This window comes from Simochromis diagramma, unplaced genomic scaffold (genome assembly GCF_900408965.1).
Source record: "Simochromis diagramma unplaced genomic scaffold, fSimDia1.1 OVJJ01000304.1, whole genome shotgun sequence".
NCBI lineage: Eukaryota > Metazoa > Chordata > Actinopteri > Cichliformes > Cichlidae > Simochromis > Simochromis diagramma.
The window spans coordinates 93,279-115,554 of record NW_024387030.1 but is presented as its reverse complement, the minus strand read 5'-3'; positions in this window follow the sequence as shown (position 1 = coordinate 115,554).

The following is a 22,276-nucleotide window of genomic DNA, read 5'->3' as shown; positions in this document are numbered from 1 at the left end:
GCAGTCCTGGTGTTACCTCGACACTAAAAGCTGATTTTTCTCAAACATTCTGTTGTGCAATTTTGTGCTAGTAGATTTGTCGATTTTAGAAATATTTCAAACGGACAAAAACCTCCATAATGTAGCCTGTAAACTCCACAATCAGAATGTGCCATATACTCACGCAAAATAGGAACACAAAGAATTTCCAAATAGAATTTCCACATCAACAAACACAAAGAGTAACGAGGCTGTGGGCCACACTCAGTATGGGTGAAGTCGATATTAGTTAACATCAATGCAGGAAATTGATTCACTTTTAAATTAAATTACCAAAAAATTGTTTGACATGAAACTGTTCTGACAGCCAATTTCCAATTGATGTTCTCACTTCAATTAACAGATACTGTTGTTTTAATTAAGTAAATTGAATTGACAGAACTAATGGCGAGTCATTGCTGACCTTTACAAGCAATTTGAGTTTATTGTGGTTCTTCTTCCCGCTCTGGGTGGCATTTAGGTTAATATATTAATATTAATATCAATGAAAATTATGTGTTTTATTCTGATAACACAATTTAATTAGAGTGAGAGTCTTCAAAACCAAAACCCTTCCCCCCATCACCATATCACTCCCTGGTGTTAAATTACAGCAGCTGATGAGGCAAGCAGACATGGAGTAAATGTTTAAACAGGAACTCGAGCCACTGGAGAGTTACAGGAGAAGATGAGAGGGGAAACAAAACCCCTTCCTACAACTCTCCTTGATTAATTTGTGTAAAAAGTCCACGGTAACTGGTGGACAGCTGTCCTGTTCATTCACAAATGGGAATATGACACGAAGCTCACTCATTCGTAGGTTTACCGCCAGCAAAGAATGCCAACCCAGTTCTACGGTTTCTCACAAACACTTTCAGCAAACATGAGAAACACATTAACAGAGCTTCTTTATTACAAGCCCAACTCTGCACAAGCTTTCTTAACAGTCCTCTTTTCCTTGCTAGCTACGTGCACCACCTCTGGAGGCCCGGCAGAGGAGGCAGTACTGAAATATGGAGAGGGACTGATTAGAATCTGCAGAACAGGTGTGTCACTCACCTCACCTGAGCTGTCCCATCGAGCCCAACCTCTCCCATCGGCAGCCAATCGAAGAGCTCACCCCACCAACACGGGGAACACATTCATAAGCTTCCTCTCTTTAAAAGCATATCTCCTGGTTCACACCTCCTCAATTGACCTTCAAATGCCTGCCTTAAGCTGTGAATGCTTAATGGTAAGAGGCTTTGGAGGAGAATATCCCTCCCTGTATCCTTCTTCCTCAATTTCTTTCCCTTTAAGCCCAGCTCTCTTTCCCTTTCCACCCTCCCACTGTGGTTCTTTCATTTCTGATTTTATATTTTGGGGATTTAAGAGCAGATTTTATACAGTGAATGATCGGGGTTTTTTTAACAGAGAAGTAGATTAAAGTAATAATCTGAGGAATTTGCAGTATATTTCTGTTAATATTCTGAGTAAGATGCTAAATGAATAAATAACTGTGGTGAAGAGTGATCCATAGCTGGGGAACAGGATATGGAAGAGCAGTCTAATGGAGACCATCTGATCAAGCACCAGCTGAAGTGTGAGTCATCTGGAGGAATAAGGGGTTGGCTAGAAGTGTGCCTTGGAGACATCACAGTGAAACTGTGGAAAAAGGTGAGTTAATTAGAAAAATATGAACATCTGTTGGACACTATAGTACAAGATCCAGTTGCTTTCCTTCTAAAAGAAGGACAATATCCCAAATTCTTAGACTATGTATAAAGCCTGACATCTAATGGTGAAAAACAGGCCATGTTGCAAAGTAAAGGACCAGTCAGGGTGGTCTTGGCATCAAACACACGGGGTACAGGGGATTGTTGCATAGACTTGAACAGAAGTCCCTCTGGAAACTGCAGCTAAAATGTTTCTTGTGGTGAAATCATTCATGCTTAACATATTGTGTTATTCAACATGTGTTAACATGTGTTTTTAGTCTCTATCTTTAATAATAATCTCATCCTACATATGACGAACCAGCTTTGTGACAATGAGCCATTATTTTCTTTTTGGTTAGATTTTTTATTTTGGAGTTTGTGCCATGATATTGATTATCAAATAAAACAGAACCATAATCTTTGGCACACGATTGCTATCCATCTTTTGCTCCTTCCACACATCCAGTTTCACAGTGTACAGTTTCTTGAGTTTTTAGGCAAGCAAATTAATGAATACTTTGAGCACAATTCAGATCAAACATCGGCAAGTGTGAGTTGGGAAGCCTTCAAGGCATACTTAAGAGGGCAAATCATAAGCTATTCTAGTAAGAAAACAAGAGAAAGAAACCAAAGGATAAAATATCTGGAAGAAAATATAAAAATGTTAGGAGAGACAAGCTTTCAATCAGGCCAAAATAATGAGGACAATGTAAAAGAATTATTACTATTGAGAACGCAATATAACGAAATGACAAGCGAAAAAGCAGCTGTAAATTTATTGAGATTAAAGCAACAATTCTATGACCAAGATGAAAAACCCAGCAAATTCCTGGCTTGGCGTATAAAACAGCAGGAATCTGAAAAGGCAATTACAAAACTTGAAACTTTAAATGGAAATATCATAGTAGACCCATTAGAGATAAACAATGCATTTAAAATGTTTTATGAAACATTATATAATTCCGAATTCAACAATGCAACTCGAATACAATCTTTATTTCTAGATAAAATTGGTATACCAAAAATTTCAGACGAGGACAAAGAAAATGTTGACAGGCAAATTAGTATGCATGAAATTATTGATGCTATAAACTCTCTAAATGCTGGTAAAACAGCTGGCCCAGACGGATTTCCAATCGACCTTTATAAATACTTTCAAGATAAATTAGCACAGCCCCTCTTAGATATGTATATAGAATGTTTTAAGACTGGTAATCTTACTGACTCATTAAGGAAGTCCCTGATAATACTGCTTCCTAAACCTGGAAAATGAAATAATAAGTGTGAAAATATGCGTCCTATAAGCTTAATTAACACAGACACTAAATTATCTGTAAAATTCTTGCCAAAAGATTAGAAAGTGCTCTTCCAGTTATTATAGGAGATGATCAAAATGGATTTGTTAAACATAGGCAGGGTTTTCATAATGTAAGACGAGTCCTCAACATTCTTCATAATCAAAGTGAACAGGAAGATACAGCCATTCTTTCCCTCGTCGCGGAAAAGGCTTTTGATAGAATCGAATGGCCATATCTCTTTGATGTCATTGTTAGATTTGGGTTTGGTAATTTATTTCTGCATTGGATCAAGCTACTACACTGTCAGTCTGTTGCTCAGGTTCAGACAAATGAGATCATTTTTGTACCATTTGACATTAAAGGAGGATGCCCGCAGGGTTCACCATTATCTCCACGTTTATTCCTTTTAGCTATTGAACCTCTGGCAATAGCTGTTAGAACCAGTGGACAAATACAAGGTGTTAGGATTGGTAGAAAGGAGCATAGAATTGCTTTATTTGCTGATGATGTCTTGCTATTTTTAAAGCAACTAAAAACTTCTGTGCCTGCTATAAAGGATTTAATAGATCAGTTTGGGGCCTTCTCAGGGTATAAAGTAAATGTAACAAAATCATCATTAATGTTACTTAAACAAGGGTATAATCAAAACGTAAGTCAGAATATATCTGGCTTTACTGTTAATTCTGAACACACTTATCTATGCATTAAAATAGTTCCTTCACTAAAAGATGTGGTGGTACTTAACTATAATACAATTCTAAAGAAAATTTCCAAAGATTTGGAGCGTTGGATAAGTTTACCTCTATCTATTATTGGAAGGATTAATGTTCTTAAAATGAATGTATTACCTAAACTCTTGCATATGTTTCAGAATGTCCCACTGGCTCCTCCTACTGGATTGTTTACCAAACTAGAGAGTTTATTTGGAACAAGAAGCATCCCCACATTCGCTTGTCTTTGTTGTATCTTCCCTTTGATGCAGGGGGGTTGAAATGCCCCAATTTTTACTGGTACTATCTGGCTGTTCAACTAAGGACAATAATGTTTTATTTTTCATCCCAAAATACCCCATCTTGGGTGGGGATGGAAGCAAATTCTCTTAAAATGCCATTAAACTTGTACTTATACTCTGCGCAGCCAAAACAATTAAAGAAAGAAACAAATAATCCCATTGTCCGAAATATGATTAAAGTTTGGTTTACAATAAAAGAAATGATGAATATTAAGAATAATCTCTCTCAGTTTAGTCCTATTTGGGGAAATGCCTTATTTGTACCAGGAAATTTGGACGCAGGGTTCCAGGGTTGGGCAGAAAAAGGTGTTAGGAAAGTGGGTGATCTTTTCTGTGATGGAATAATTGTCATGGCTGGGTCTGTGACCCAGCATTTTGAGTTCATTATATATTGTGTATTTGTGTTTTTAGTATGGGGATATGTTAAGTTGTTGTTTTTGCATTAGTTAGAACTTGAGTCTTTGTGTTTTGTCATTTATTGTTTGGGTTAAGCTCATCCACCTCTCTTAAACCCCTAAGTTGTTCAGCCTTAGTTCTGTTTATTGGATCTCCTCATTTCCCCTTCCCCTGGATCTTAGTCTCATTTGCCCTTTGTGTTCCACGTCTCATGTTGTCAAGCCCATGTTGTTTGGTCTGTCTCATGTTTCCTGTTTTATTTTGAAACAGTCCTCTGTTCTTTGTTCATTGCATTTAGTTTCACTTCCCCTGTCCTGTCATTAGGTTATGTGTGTCAGCTGTGTCCTCATGTGTCTCCACTTCCTCTGATCACCTCATGTGTGTATTTAGTCCTCAGTCTTGCTGTGTTCAGTGTCGTGTCGTCTGTGTTATCTCCCCCTATCCCTTGTCACAGTTTCCCAGCCATAGTTTGTATGTTGTTTAGTCATAATCTAAATCTCAGTAGAGTCATAGTCTATGTTCAGGTTTTCCCTCAGTTACTTTTCCGTGAGCTTTCGGCCCTAAATAAAGGCTCGCTTTTTGTTAAGTCCAGTTTTGTGTCCTCGCCTCTGTCTGCTCTTGGGTCCTCTAATCACTCCACACGGTCTGCCCCAGGCAGTCCGTGACAATAATGGTTTCATTTGAGGATTTAGTTCCAAAATTTCAACATTCTATAACTGGATTGTCTCTGCCTCTCCAGAAACATCAGTTTCTAAGTTAGAAGCTTGGAGAAAAGACCTAAATATTGATATTTCTGAGGAGACATGGAAGTCAATTTGCTTAAAATCACAAAAACAATCGATTAATAGTAACCTAAAGTTATTACAATACAATTGGATCATGCAAACATATGTAACACCGGTGAAATTGAACAAATATAATAGCAGAATTCCAGATACATGTTTTAAATGTGGAGAAGCCTGTGGAACATTTTTCCACTGTATATGGGAATGCAGAATTGTCCGTGCATTTTGGCAGGAGGTGATGAACAAAATAAACCAAATTTTGAATACAAAGATTGCTTTAGATGTAGAAATATTGCTATTACATGTGTATTCTAAAAATCTTAAACTTAAACTATGGATTATTGTACATTACAGGCAAAACGTATGATTGCATTAAATTGGAAAAAAATCAGATTCTCCTGCTATTTGTGCTTGGATAAATTCTTTGGCACAGTGTATGGCAATGGAAAGGATAACGTATTTTCTCAAAGACAAGTTAACATATTTTGATGAGATTTGGAAGCCATTTAAAAACTTTATAAAAGAAGTAAACATTGGACAACTCCTGCAGGAGTGTGGATGAGGGGAAAATTGTTTAGTAGCTATTTCTGTTGTCTATTTTTTTTTCTTTCTTTTTTGTTTCCTTTAATATGTATAAATGTCACATATTGTACGAATGTATACATATTTTATGTGTTTTTTATTTGATGGGGTGGGAGGTGGGGTTCCTATTACTGCAGCATATTACTGGGAAAACAAACCTTTGTATGCTGTTGCAAAAAGCAATAAAAATATTGTTTAACACAGTGTAATTATATAGGTCATGTAGTTTTGGCATTTCTCATATGTGATCTAAAGTTTTCAAGCAGAAGTATCAAACATAAAGCCCGGGGCCAGAGACTTTTTCTCCAACAGATTTGTCATGCACGTTTACTAGTCCAGCCCATTTAAGATCAAAGTGTGGCCCATGATGTAAAATCTAAAAAAATAAGGGCTTAGTTTAACCCTGACTTGATATTCATTTATTTTTTATATTTAGTAGAAACTTATTCCAAAAATATTGAATTTTTTTTTGTCTCCTTCAAACTATTAACACTGTGCTGAGGACAGATGTCTCCTCTAAGTACTGCTTTGAACAGAGACATGAGAGTTATTAAGGGCATGATGTTCAAATTCTTCAGAAAGATGAGTTCTCTAAATGAACACTAGTAGTTATAACATGTTGCAGTTTCAAAAATACTTTAGACATCTGCCAAGACATTACGTCCATTTTTTTTTACGTTATTTATTTATTTATTTTTTAATGACATAGTTTCAGTGCTTTTACATTCACTTGTTCTTGAATACATTTGAAGACACAAGAAAAAGATACTCTTCAGAATAGACAAAGGGTCCTTGAGATGACGCAGCTTACGTAAATGGTTGTGCAAGTGGATACCACATCATTTACTGCAGAGACTGTGTGGCCATGTGCAGTTCTGAGGTATTTCTGCATAATATAAGCAAAGCCATCAAATATTTTGTTTAACAACGTGGACACAGGTGAAAAGAAGATTGATGTGAAGAAGAAAATGAAGAGCGGGTGAAAAAAAATCTTTTCAAGGAAAGAAGACAATAATCAAAAGGTTAAGCAATATCCCATCTGACTCAAGACAAGGTGACCTTGAATATTCAAACAATGCAAGACACTGAATTGTGTTTTATATTTTTCTCATGTGAAAAACTCAGGGCAACTTTAGGGTGTAGATTTCCTTATAAAATTGTGGCCTGTTGTTGAAAGTTCAACACATCACTTAACCAACCTGTCTGTCCCAACATTTGAGTTTGTGGCACAGCATGCCAAAAACATGTCTAAGCTCTGTACAACAGATGTGATGTAGAATCAAGGTGAATGGCATCAGATGACCCATCTGCAATCACCGAACCTTCAGAAGATGGTTAAACCGTGGTCATTAAGAGATAGATATGGTCAGCAATGATACTCAGGTAGGCTGTGGTATTTAAAATGCTCAGTTTGTACCAAGGGGCCGACAGTTTGCCAAGAAAATATCCCCCATACCTTGACACCACGAGAAGCAGTCTGAACCATTTATACAAGGCAGGATGGAGCCATGCTTGCATGTTGTTTAAATCAAATTCTGTCCTCTGAATATCAAAGGAAAAATCAAGACTCATCAGACCAGGCAAAGTTTATCCAGTCTTCTGCTTTCCAGTTTTGGCAAACCTGTGCAAAGTGCAACCTCACTTTTTAGTTAACAGGAGTGGTCCTTTGCTACTGTTGCCTATCTGCATTAAGGTTAACCATGATGTGTATCAAGAGACTCTCTTCTGCAAACCTTGGTTGTAATGAATGGTTGTTTAAGTTAGTGCTGCCTGACCTGTTGTCTGACCTCTAACATTAACCGGGCATTTTTTCCCAGAGCATTTTTTTAACACTTGATATTTTCTACAACACATCACCATGGCGACTTTACGTTATTTGCTATCAATCACAATAATTAAATAATAAATCAATTCATCCATCAATCTGTCCTCCCATTTATCTCATTCACTCTCAAGAAATAAATTGCAACATAAATGAGTAGAAATATAACAAGCATGCAAGTTTCATCTCAATGAATCAGGTGAAAAAGTGACATCGACAGCCATGCATGGACCAATAAGCAAAAAGCAACAATCCAAAACATACACTCAACATTAATATTAATATTTCCATTGTTTTCATCTGTCTCAAGATTGGCTGCTACTCTTACATGCACGATCTTAAATGTCCCCTCTTTTTCTGTGGTTGTTGAACGTTACACTGCTGGAGGTTGAGCGCTGCTATCTCCTTCATAACATTAAAAGCCGGGTATGGGTACATGCATTAATTACAATTTCTGTCACATCTTCAAGGAATTCAGTTAAATATCAGATCAATTTAGGTTCCTGTCTGAATTCATTTAGTGTCACAAATGATGCTACTTCAACCACAGATACATGTTGCATATAAATTAGAAGTGTTTTCTTTCTCATGACTAGTCACAGTCTAATTTTGCCACTTCCTTAAAATACATCTTGGCATCCAATTGTGCTACTACTGTGTGATTGTAGGTTTTATTCACACCTCTATTTTGGATTACTTGTAAACAAAGATAAAAACAATACATTGCTGCACTGTAGTTTATTGTCTATGCTCATTCATTTATTACATTTACTGAACCAACATGAACCAAGAAAAAAAGAAACATTTAATTAATTACACTGACCAAAAGCTGGCCATGCGGCACTTCACTTCAGTAATTGCTTCGCTGAAGTTCTTCCTCTGTCTTTTATGCGGTTCCTCTGGATGTGGGTTGTTGTTTGCCAAGAAAAGTAAAAGCACGCCAACAGAGATAGGAAAGAGTAAGACTGTTAGTGTTGTGGAAGTTGTCACGTTTGAAAGTTGCTGATATTCTGAAAAAGGGAAGAGTTAGTGCTATGAATCAGATCCAATTTCATGCAGCATGGGAGAAAGAGGCACATAATTTTAAGTTCAGCCCCTGGGGCGCTGGGTTTGTTTTTTCGTGTGATTATGTTTGTTTGAGCTCATTTTCTCACTTGTATCTGAGCCCACACCTACATGAATAGGTGGGGTGGTTGAAGAAGACAAGACTGTATTTTTGAGTACCAACTGCATTTATGGATTTTCTTTTTTGTTATCCCTCAAATAGAAACAGTATGGTTTCGTTGATAGCATAATTTCTGTGGATTGTATGGAATAAACTCACATATATATATCCACAAATGTTTATCCTTCTCTCAAATGAAACTTGATATAATTCAGTCATAAATTCCTCAGAATATAGGCACCTCTTAACCATCATAGTGGCACAATACTAGCCGGCAAGCATAAACAATAAAAATGACAAACTACAGCCAAGTTGGCTGTAAGTGATCCTGAATCTAAATTACTTTTTTTATTATACACAGCTCAAAAAATAAAGGGAACACTTAAACAACACAATGTAACTCCAAGTCAGTCACACTTCTGTGAAATCAAACTGTACATTTAGGAAGCAACACTGATTGACAATCAATTTCACATGCTGTTGTGCAAATGGAATAGACAACAGGTGGAAATTATAGGCAATTAGCACGACATGCCCAATAAAGGAGTGGTTCTGCTTCTCAGTACCTATGCTTTCTGGCTAAAGTTTTGGTTACTTTTGAATGCTGGTGGTGATTTCACTCTAGTGGTAGCATGAGCGGCTCTTCCTAACTTTTTTCCTCCGACTCTTAAAACGTCTTCCTAAAAAGCTCTGCGAGAGTGATGACACTGCAGTCGAAAGGCTGTTTTAGTTCCAGATTGTGCGCTCTGGAAGTTCTCCTGTCCTGGAAAACAAACAAGCAAAAACAATCATTTTGCGCTGTGTTGCTTTTACTTCATGAATTTGACTTGCCAACCAATTAGTCACACAGCTGAGCTTTAAACAGAACAGGAATAGCTGAAGTAAGAGAACAAACACCTTCCTGCGGCCCCGTGCTGAGCTGGGGATGTCAGCCCTGCTCACTTGCCACGAAATGTTAAAAATCAGAGACAGAGCTGAGCGCCAAGTACACATGAAAGGCTTTGTGTGGTAAGGGACTGGAAAGACGGATGAAGGGATGAGGGCAGTGCTTGTACAACCCTCACACTACTTTTTCATCCATTTTTGCCACCCTTCCATCCTAAAGCACCTTAAGTGTGCACTCTCCTGGAGCACTCTCCTAAGGGGGCCAGACTAATTTGAATATCCCATGCTGTCTGCCTTTTCATGTGATGCCCCTCTCTTTTTTTTTAAGAGGCATAGATGAAAAAGCCAAGAGGGTGGAGTATGGGGTGGCGGGCTGCGCCGAAAAGGAGAAATGGCATCAGGGTACAAGGATAAGTGAGGTGTGAGAGGAAGAAGGGAGAATGTAAGGAGGTTTGAATCCATGTTTATTAACTGTGAGGATGAATTGTTGAGAAGACAGGCTGCACTGCTGAAAAGGTATAATTTCTAAAGTGTAAGCATAGTGTTGTCAAAGCAGCATGTGTTAAAGCTGCAGCATAACAACTGCATACAAACAAAGCACAGCATGCCACTCTACATCTTGAGTTGAGAAGCTACAGCACAGTGTAAGTGCAGAATTCTAAACACCTCCTAAAGACTTCAATCCACAGTAGGCCCCATATGGAGACGCAAATTCTCTTTTCATTTCAGAAAAAGACACAACAGGGAAATTCAAAGTCAGACAATTCAAGAACTTGGGGAATAAGCTAAAGTGCTTTCTTGCTGGGAATATGTGGTACTAATTTAGGTACACAATGCAATTACATGTAGCTCTGGAAGTAAAATGAGAAAGGAAAAGCAACTAGCCTCTACATGCTGGCACATGCCAACTGACACTTGCTGGCTGAAACCATGCAGCCCTCAGTGAGCACTCAGCAGAAACTGAGGTACAAAATTTATATTCAAACTTCACACTGAATTAATGGAAGGGTGCGTTTGACAGATGAAAATGATTGTGTGATGAAATGAGAGCAAACGTGGTTAAACATACTTTACTGTGGGATAAATATGTTGTGAACGAAAATCATTGGGTAGATAAGAAACCACTTTCAGTCCAATCCAAAGTTCACCATTCTGCTTTCATTTTCCTTTTTGTCCTCTCTCAGTCCTTCTCCTCACCCGTTCCCTCCATCCCAAAAGGGCAGACATGGTTTACCAATTTACTCCACTCTGCACTGTGAGCACATGTTTCTATCTCTCTCTGCAGATGGATGAATAACTGCTAACTGGAAATATGTTTTGGATGAATATGTTGAATGTTCTTGTAGACTGACAGAGAAGGAGGAAAAGATCCATGAATGCATGTTGTTTTTTTGTTTTTAAGTGAGATCTTGAGTAGAGAGGATGAAAGAAGGAATACACATTTTTTATTTTATGTTTTGAAATGTGTTGACAAAGAGAAGTTGCTCAGGGGCATTAGATAATGTGTCACATAAAAACATCAGAATCTATGCAGCTTTTAAAAATCTTTTTGTACACATACAAAAAAGGAGTACGACTACTCAAACACTACAAGGCTTAATTTGTGTATCTTGTAGTCCATGGCAAGATTTCAACCAAGAAAGCAGAATTATGTCTATGCTTTTACTTTAGAAATTGCTTCTTGCAGACATATACCCTGCGTCTTTCTCTATGATAGCTTGGATAGGCTCCAGCAACCCCATGGCCCATGAAGATATTCATCCAACATTGCATTTGAAGCCAACTTTAGCTTCTGAATTCAGGCAAGTGAAGTTAAGACTTAGATTTTAGAGTGCACAGGATGTGAATCTGGCACAAGTGCCATGACACAACATGTTATTAGCAATATTGCAAGATCTCTCACACTTAGCTTCTCACATTCAGACACTTATTAATAACAGACTGGTGTTCTATAATAAATATGCTTATCTTAAAAGTAAATTTTAGTGGATAAACCTGATCACAAAACCCAAAAACTTCAAAACACAAATGTCCCAAATGGGATATAAACTGCTATTTCCTGGCTTTTTCCACCGCCACCACGCTAGCATCCTAATGTGGGCTTTATTGCTTTTTAAAACAGTTAACTTACAGTTGTAATCAGGAGTTTTCATTCACTCATTATGGGCATGGATATCATGTCAATTTGATGCTTTTAATGATTTCTTTGAATGTTTCTGTTTCCCAAATAAAATGATTATTCAACATACATGTTACAGCCCCTGGCCTTGGAAGAAGTGAGCCAGCCTTCCTGCATGCAAATTCGAGTGTGGCAACCCACACAGACAATTGGCTGCCTGGGAACCTGCAGTTTGCACCTCCAGGGAAAGTCTATGGGACCAGCTGAGGGATGCCAGACCAATCAGCAACTGATTGGGCACACCTGCGTCTTTAAAAGGCTGAAGAACATTCATCCAGGGGCTGCTGCTTTGTGTTGAGTGTGCAGTCTGCACTGCATGCTTCTGTCTATGAGCCTTGTTTGCAAAACCTTGTCTAAACTGTGAGATTCTCTCAAGTAATATTGGTTGTGCTATGGCCTGTGAAGCAAATTTTGATTTCTAAGCAAGCAAGTTGTTTTCTATTTGGTTGTTTGTTGCTATTATTTTTCAGTTCTGAGTTTTTTGTATAACTCAGAGAAAACTTTTTCTATGTCGATCTCCCTCGTGAGAGTCTTGTCACTTCCCCTGTCCCCTAGCAGAGCTGAGTTGTAACAATACATCATTAATAACATAAATGTGTACAAAATTACAATTTATTTTATATTTTCTGTTTTCTGTAATTCATATATACATACACTCATTTAAATCTTTTAAATAGTGCTGAAGGTTCTACAATTTCTTTTAACATGCCAAGGCATATTAACTTCCAGTTATTGATTGATTGACTGCAACTGGTAGTTTTTGCTGGCATAAAAAGCATTTGTTTGAATACACTCATTGGATTGACCAATACTCAGAACTACGGGGAAGTCCAATGAACTCAAGATCTATGAAGGAGAATTGTAGATTTAGACAAGTTGGGACGGTCTTGTGGAGCCATTTTTTTTTTTTTTTTTTTTTTTTTTTTTTTTTAAACAACTGCAGATTTGCTTGACCACCACCATCACAATCCACTGTGAAGCCATTTTACATTGGCATTTGACTCAGAGGTTTCTGGCTAAGAGAGAAGCCCGTGCTTCAAAGTTAACACCTTTAAGTGTAATTGAAATGTGGAGGTGCCTACATGGGTGTGCCGAATACCTTTTTGGAGAAAAGTTTGGGTGGAGTAAAGGTCAAACTTCAGATCACTGTACTAGCTGTGTAGCACAGTGGTGGTAGAATCATGCTCTCGGGCTGTTTTGCAGTAGTGCTGATACATTGCAAAAGGTGGATGGAATAATGATGGAGGAGGACTACCTCCATATTCTTCACTTTCACCTCAACAGCTAGATAGCTGAAACTTGGGTTTCTTACAGGACAGTGATCCCAAACAAATCAAAACTGGTATTGAATGGATACAACAAGATAACATTAAGCTTCTCAAATAGCCTTTCCAAAGCCCCACACTCAACCCTGTGGAAAATGCGTGGACTGTGTTTAAAAGCTGGGTCGGTGCCAGGAAACCAACCAGCTGAAATGAACTCTATTTCTCCCAAGAAAAACAGTCAGATATCCAGCCACAAATGTGCCAAAAGCTTGTTGATGGTAACCAAAAGTGGTATGCTTGAGGTACAACTTCTGAGGGAGATTATGTATGTATGTATTAGAGCCTGTATGTATAATTTTGATCCACAGTGGATTAGAGAAAAGCCAAAATAAATTCAAACACTTCTTGTTTGCTGTATAATGTATTCTGTGCAAACCTGAAAAAGGAACAGTGCAAAAAGCCCCAAATTACCTTGACATTCATGGTGATTTTATGTAAACCTCTTAATATTTATCTCCTGGCAACCAAAATTGCTGTGCCAAGTGTGTCAAGGCATCAAAGCCAAAGGACACTTTGCATTTGATTAGCTTTGACATTGGATGCTGAATTCAATGACCACCCTGTGGTTCACTGACTGAGCATAACACAGAACACCTAGCATGAAAAATAATACCAGATTTCAAAAATGAAAAGGAGACAGAATTGTTGTTGGATCTACAAATTTCTTTCAGACTGGTTTGGATTTTGTTAAAACAATTGAGGCATTGATGCAGAATTGATGCTCTACAATATGCAATTTTGCAGTTAGTAAATCATAATGTTACATGCTTTGTCTTCAATGGCAAGCATTCATCAGCCTCACTACCAAGTTGTGCAAGATGGAGCAAAAGTAACCCTCAAAGCTAACTTGTCCATTATGTACAATACAGAAAAAAAACATCACTAGCTGTAGGTGTTAGTTTGTCATCTTTTCTCACTGAAGAGATGACAAGGCATGGAAAGAAGTAAATGACTTCTTGAGGAGCTGTGGTAGGCAGCAATGTAGACATGAGAGAGATACATCTGGAAAATACACTTGAGGTCAAGGAAGGATAAGAAGAAGGCATGGGAGAGCATGCTGGTAGAGCAAATCTGACATGTGGAGGTGAACAAGAGCAAGATTTGCATCAGAGAGAGAAAGTAGGAAGGCAGAAGGAGTAGAGTAGCTGCAAAGATCAAAGTACGTTGAGCTGGCTGTTTATTTTATCAATCCAATATTTCCTGGTACATGGAGAAGTGAGCGTTGGAGCACAGGAGGGAGAGAAGAGAAAGAGGCGATTCATGGGATCAAAGCAGGGCAGTTAGTGTGTGTGTGTGTGTGTGTGGGGGGGGGGGGATCAGAAATTAATGTGTTTATTTGGAAAAAGGAAAATGTGTTGGGGTTTGCTAACTGCCAAACTTACTTGCTAAATGGTTTTATGACAGAATGTGTTTACATCTTTAAAGGCTATCACCAGAGTTACGTTTTTTTGTTTTTTTTTGCTGCCATTAACATGCATGCATCCATTTAAAGCAACCCAGAGGCATGCTGCGCTGCTCCTCTAACAAATGCAGTTCTTCTGATATCACTTCTGAACGCCATGATCACACTACCAGAATTATGTTTTTACCCAAAATGAAAGAGAAACTCACTAAATCTCTCAGTCATTATTCTCGGCTCTGTTTGCATTGTCACTGTTTTGCACGCCTAATGAGGCAAACCTAAAAAGAGTTTTCCTCAAAGCAAAAACTATAAGTGAGGGAAAGTAAGTAAAAGTTGCATTTCACATGCTGTCCAGCATGTTTTGCTGTAATAGCTCAGTGCAGCACTGTGTCTGAGATGTTTTTAGGCATTTCTGAAAATAATAGGCGCCTGTGACGCCTCTGAGGTAAGTTAATCCTCCGCCAGCAGACAGCTGATGCTTTGTGGTAAACACATCTTTAGACTCCTTACAGACTTTATTAGCTGTATAAAAAAGAAAGGTACACCAGCATGATGCCTTAAACCAGGCTATCTTTTCAATGGCTTTGTGTACTTGTCTGTGTGTGATTTTGTGTGTATGAGTGTAGTGATAGTTATGTAATTACTACTATTGGCAAATGAACAGAGGGAGACAGAACAAAGCAAAGAGAAGAAAGCACAAGACAGAAAAATCCCATCTTGGCAGAGACGCCGTCACCAACACTCAGCAAACACTCTGGACTTCCTATTCTAATGTGACTGACCCAATACTGAACCTGCTGCTGATGCGATGCCCCCCTTGTCCATGTGCAGCACAACTATTCACTCCCACTTAATCTAGACTTCTGAAAATAGAATTATTAGAACAGATTGTTTACTTTGCAAGTCTTTTGGTTGTCTGACCCCACCCCCTCCCCTTTTGGAAACTGTAGAAACTAACATTTCTGCAGTTAGAGGTAGAATTCTTGTAAATTCCTTTTTGCGCACCAGCACAGTAGATTTTAAATGAAACAATCAAAATAGAAGCGAAGTAAAATGCATATTTTCTGGTTTAAGAAAGAAATGCTGTTTTATACACATTTCGTGTCATGGTCCTGGACACATGGTCTGATGACTCAGTTTGTGTTTATTAATATTATCTTATGTTCTTGTTTTATTCTGGTTATGTATTCTGTTAAGATTTGCTAGTAGGTAGGTTTTGATTCAGTACTCCCACTGTTCCAGTTCAGCCTGTGTCTCTGCATGTGTGTTGAGTTTCCTGTTTTACTTTGAAGGTCTTTGTCTTATGTCAGTGTCAGTTTTGCGTGCTCTCCCGTCTCGTTTGTTTAATCAGTGTCAGCCATGTCTCCCAGCTGTTTTCTTATGGTCCTGTTCACCTCTTGTATTTAGTGTCTGCACCTTACCCTGCTATCGTTGTGTCGTCCCTTATTCCAGCGGTCCCCAACCCCCGGGCCTCGAAGCGGTACCGGTCCGTGAGTCGTTTGGTTCCGGGCCACAAGAGTAGAGGCTCAGGTGTGAAATGTATAGTTTTCAGGGTTTTTATCGGTTTTCAGCATTATTTTGTTATCGTTTTTATCGTTAACTCTGTTTTCCTGGGTCTTTTCATGTGTGTTATGAATAAATCTTTTTTTTTGGTACTGGTACTAGTTTTATTTTGTTGTATTTATCCGCGACACCTTAAAGGCTGGTCCGTGAAAATATTGTCGGGCATAAACCGGTCCATGGCGCAAAAAAGGTTGGGGACCACTGCCTTATTCTACACTGCGTGCTCCGTCTGCCAGCTTGCCTACCTGTTTAGTTTATTTGTATGATCAGTTTTAGTTATTTTTCTGGTTTTTTTTTTTTTTCTGCAATCCAGCAATAAAGCTGAGTGTTTTTGAGTTTACGTTTGTCCCTGTGAGTCCTGCTGTTGGGTCCACCATTCCTGCATGCCTTCAAACAGCCATGACATTTTGACAGTTTCAAAAGCAATTGAAACTATCAGTTTCATTCGTAGGGGAGGTCTGTTATCTCAGTATTTCATAATAAATTCACCTAATGAAATTTCTGAGTTGATTTATAGTTTTGATGTTTGCCTTTTCCTTTTTTTTTGCATTCTTTTTTTGATGTAAACTCCACTGTCACTACATTTTTAGGCCAATGTTTTAACCTATCAGCATTTTTCCTAGCATAGGTCAAATGCTGTAAAGTGAAATGCTGTTAGCATTTAGGATGACTGGATGCCCCATAGCACAGGCACTGGCTGAATTTGTAAAATCCATAGTATTATAAATTTGTAAAGAGAAGACAAATACACACAAAAACACAACCTGTTAATCTTGTGATTTGCTTTAGAAATAAATGTATGGTTTCTGGCTTAAATAGTAATATTTGAGCTTTTGAGATTATGAGGACTACTGATTAAAAAGATGGAGCTGGGGGAGGGAGACAGCTAACAGAAACCTGCTGTACCCAGATGAAGAAGCAAATAGCACCTTTGTACTCTCCTGTCATGTCATGCTTTCGACCGCCAAACCCCTTTCTTAACTAAGGGAAACGTAACTGTAGAGCTACACTTGGCAGTACTGTCATTGCTTTAAAGGTCCTGTCAGTCAGCAGAGGGGGAGAAGTAGAACTACAACATCCATAAAAAAATAATGTTAGAGGAATTTTGAATTTGTTGAAAGGGTTTGTTGGCTGAAAGAGTAAATGTCATGTGCACATTTTCTTATTTGAAGCTATGGAATAGAAAGTTAAGTGCAGGCATCTTTATGTGTGGGTGTGGTACATGCTCATGGTTACCCATGCTTGTGTCCTGATGTGTTTTATGTAGGTGTCAGGCCATTTGCAAACTCTCCCCACACAGTTAGAGGGTTGAGTATATACATGCTTGCCAGCACATGTAAGTGTGTGTGACATTTTCTTTTTACCCTCCTGTTTCTCTCGATTTGCTTTGAGTGCTGTAAACATAATGCTTGTCCTGCGTGTTTGTGTGTGGAGCGTGTCCTCAGTCGCACAATTTTGCTTTTCAGGCAGCCTCAGGGATGACTGAGTGAGCAGGCTTCAGGATTATAGGATTAAAAATAAAGGATGACAGTAATTCTGATTATTACCTGGATTATTAAAAAAAACACCTGTATCCAATATCAAATGATATAAACAAAATAAAAATATATATATATAAAAATAAAATATTTGGCTACAAATGTACTTTTTTAATGATTCCATAAAACAGAATTTGGACAGAAGGCAGGGTTATGTCTACTGAACTGCTATATAACTGAGGTTTGAAAAATTATGTGTCCTTCTTGCCTTTCCATCCAATTAATGTTTGTATTCTTGGGTAAACGTAGCCATATTGTACCAGTTTAATCTGGGGTTAATTTTTTTACAAAGACATATGGATTATGAGTGCTCAGCTATCTTAAATAAAATGCACATTCTGTATAAAATCTAAGGTAGGCTTATAAAAAGCAAAAACATTAGTATTTTGCAGACTGTAAATGCTTGTAGTGTCTATTGTTGTGTCCACAGCCAAGGCTTTTTGTTAGATCGGTCTTTTCAATCAACACTGGCAATCTTGTATCTCTTAACTCCATGCTTCTAGGGGGGGAAATGACTCAGGCTTTGACTTGCACTACAATAAAATACACCCACTTAGATACTGCGGTGAAGCTTAAAGTGGTAGGTGTTAGAGCCCAAGACAGTGAGAGTCCCTTTATTAAATGAAGACCTCATTTTCCTCACAGACACAAGGTCAGATCAAACCAGAGCAAGTGCATGAAACCTCCCTCACACCTCACTCTCTGCAACGATATGAGGGGTCTGTCAGGAATTTCCCAAAGGAAATCATGTTTTTGCAGCCTTGATGTATTTGTATTCACCTGGGGCAGACAGGTTTACCACTGATAACAGGACACAGGGGCTAATGTACCCTAGTGCCTGACTGCCACCTACGTGTGGTCACCAAATCAATCTTTAAGTTCTGATCTCTTAAATATGGGACAAAAGATGACGATATTTGCTTTTAGAGGGTTAATTATGAACCAGGTTATATGAACTGTGAAAATTATTATCAGGTCCCAGAGGGCCAAGACATAATTGTGAGGTAATAAATCAAGGAAAATGCTGTAAAGATGCTAAAAATGGCCAGCAACCCTCCAGAAACCCTCAAATGTGTCTGTACGTCCTAGATTCCCCTACAATATAGTTTTCAGTGTGAAGAATATCAGATAAATACCTCTCAAGATTAGACAGCCAAAAATGTAGACTTGTCTGTTAAATAGTGTGATCTACAGCATAAAAATTTAAAAAGAAAATATAGCTCTGACGGGTGTGGATCAAGAACTTAGTGGTTTTACGGCTGCTGATACCTTTCTGATATAGCTACTGCCTTACCTGTGTGTCTTACCTGTGTGCCAGTGTGCTTGCTCCTTATTGTTGCAGTAGCAGTAGGCACTGAATTAGTAAGTCATCAGTAGCAAAACCCATTTTATTGCAATGTGCAGTAACATGTAGCAGGTTATATAAAGCTTAAAATGACCTTATTTAGTTTTGTTGCAATCTGTATTCAAACTTTGTTTAACTTGTGGAGTGCACCACAAAGCAAATTCCATATAGTTAGATTCTATTTGAATTAGCTGGCTCTAGAAAACTTAAAAACCCAGTCAGTGACCGGGGATATCATGGCAGTGACAATCAAGTTTCTTTGTACTCACAGACTTTCTGTTTCAGGCTCAGTTTATGGTTTAACTTGTCTATCGCACATGAGTGGAACACTTCAGTCAGGAGGAAAATGTCATTGATAGTTATGAAGAACATAACAAAACTGCAAAACAGAAGGCAGGTACTGCAGCTAAAACAAGAGATCTGTGCTACAGAAAGCTCTCAGTCTTGTGAATTCATAAATAAATAAAGCTGTGTAAAACAGATTTGGCAGCATATCTGGACCAGTCCAGAGAGAAAAGAACAAGTGAACCAAACAGATCTCCAGATCAAGTTATGTGTTCAGAATAAGTTACATAAACCTTGCTACAGGCTCAACATAACCTGCTAACACATTAATCTTACATATAGTAAACCTCTCAGATAAATCCCACTGATGATGGTAACTTAACAAGGTAGCGATATGAGGCAATGCTATGTAAGATTAAATGAATTTAAATAAAGAATACTAAAAAATTCTGGAATGATTTAAATGGTTTTCATGAAAAAGGCTAGTGCACATTGACTGATGAATGTATTTCTGCATGTTGCTCAGTTCTTAGTGCTTCATCACCCTTAATCAGAAAACAGTGACTGGCCAAATGGTACACTGAAAGAATCAATATTCATCACACATCAGTCTCTTCTCCCTCCTCTCTATCTCTGGCCTTGACTGGTGTTGGCATAGCAACATTGCACTTCCTTTAAATTATGGTGTAGCACCGAATCAGACACTAGCAGTGACCCTGGAGAGGCAGCAATAGCAAATCAGCTTCCAGGAAGAAGTATGTGCGTATATATGTCCTATTGCCAGATGAGAAAATTCACACCTTCATCTTATGTTAAGAAGGGACCTTTGACTCGAGGCTGTCTGAACAATTTTTCATACTTTTGATGGCCTCCTCTGCTTCCTTTCGCTGTTCTTCACCTGTACTTGTCCTTGTCACCTTTGTACCACCTGCCAAGATTTTCTATGGTAACTATTATTGGGATCAGAATCTTTCCCCTTCTACAGAATCAAAGAGAAGATACAGATTTTACAATCTATCACAGCGAAATACCTCAAGGCCTACTTTATTTTTATGCAACATTTGAAAAAATAAACATAAGACTGATAAACTTCTGCATGTTACAAATGTCACCCGCCTGTAGAGTCCAGATTCAGCTGTACATTTATAGTTTGATCCGGGTGCACACTTACACTGGCGGTTTAATGACTATTTGTAACATAGTGTAAACTTTGTGTTTGATAGCTGATATAGAAGCAAACTGATGGTTTGTCAAGGAAAGTGTATTATATACAACAATAACAGATTATCCAGAACACATGCAGGAACTGTAGAAATAAGAAAAAGCACCAGTAAGCCTTGTCAAAAGTGAATTGTTGGGATATCTTTGTGTTCCTGCAGAGCAAATAGCACTGTTGGACTGCTGTAGTAGCCATTATAATGCAAGAACCACAGAACTACATTTGACTATTTAGGGCCACCAAGGTTTATTCCTCAGTAGCCTGTGGTATCACAATAGATGGATTACTGTATGGGCAAAGTGAGTAGATGACCAGGCCCTTAAGACTTCTTTAATGTCTACGCCTGTGTATTGATGTTTTGTAAATTAGCCTAGTAGTTGAGGCCAAAATGAAGAACCTATAGTCACAGCATGGGAGAAAGGCACAATACTGTTGATCATCTTATTTTGTTAGATAGATTAAACCACTGGGTGGGTGTATCGGGTACCGCATTGGAATGGTTTAAATCCTATTTGTCAACTCGATCTTTCTCTGTGACTACCTCTAAGTTCAGATCCTCTCTTGCCTATGGGGTGCCTCAGGGCTCTGTCTTGGGACCAGTATTGTTTTTGTTGTATTTACTCCCTCTTCTGCAACTTCTTAGCTCTTACTCTGATATTTCATATCATTGTTATGCAGATGATATTCAGCTATATATCTCTTTTAGGCCACCTGATGTTTCTAAGCTCCAAATCCTGCAGTCCTGCTTAGATTCTGTTAGAGATTGGCTGGCTGGTAATTACCTTCAACTAAATGCTGATAAAACGGAAGTCATTGTCTTTGCTCCTGAGAAATTTGTTCCCCTCGTGGTTAAAAATCTAGGTCCTCTTGCTTCTTATATTAAATCATCCATTAGGAACCTTGGTGTTACATTTGATCCAGCTCTGACGCTGGACACACACGTTAAATGTTTGGTTCACTCTTGTTTTTACCATTTAAGTAATATCGCTAAGCTGAGTTTTGTTTCATCTCGCTTAGACTATTGTAATTCCTTGTTTACTTGCTTAAGTAATGCCTCCCTGGAACGACTGCAAGGTGTTCAGAATGCTGTTGCTAGGCTTCTGACAAAGCATCACAAATACTCCCATGCTACTCCCCTGCTGATTCAGCTGCATTGGCTCCCTGTCAAGTTCAGGGTCCAATTTAAGATCATAATCATGACTTATAGGGCCCTGCACGGTGTAGCTCCAACTTACTTAAGTGATCTTCTTCTTTCTTATCACCCCAGCAGGTCCCTGAGGTCTTGTGACCAGGGGTTGCTGGTTGTCCCGCATACAAGGTTAAAAACAAAAGGTGACAGAGCGTTTGTATCAGTGGCTCCCAGATTCTGGAACTCACTCCCTTTGAGTTTGAGATCTGTGGACTCAGTCATGTTTTTTAAAAAGCAGTCAAAAACCTCTGTTTAAACTCGCTTTTGGTTGATTTTGTTTTGTTTTAGATTTTAATGTCTGTTTTCTGCCTCTGTAAAGCAATTTGTGATTTTATCTTGAAAGGTCGGCACAATGTAAACTCAAGCCTAAATTATCAACAGCTATGCAGATGTTAAAGTCCTGCCTCCAGTGTAGGACTAGGATTATTTTCTGAGATGAGTGATATTGGTTGGTGTAGCCATGGTAGGGCCTAAAGGACTGGAAAGATTCAGAGCACCATGTGACATTTGCACTAGGAAAAACCAGGGGCATGATTTTGGATTACATACAACATTTTTGTACAGATAAAAC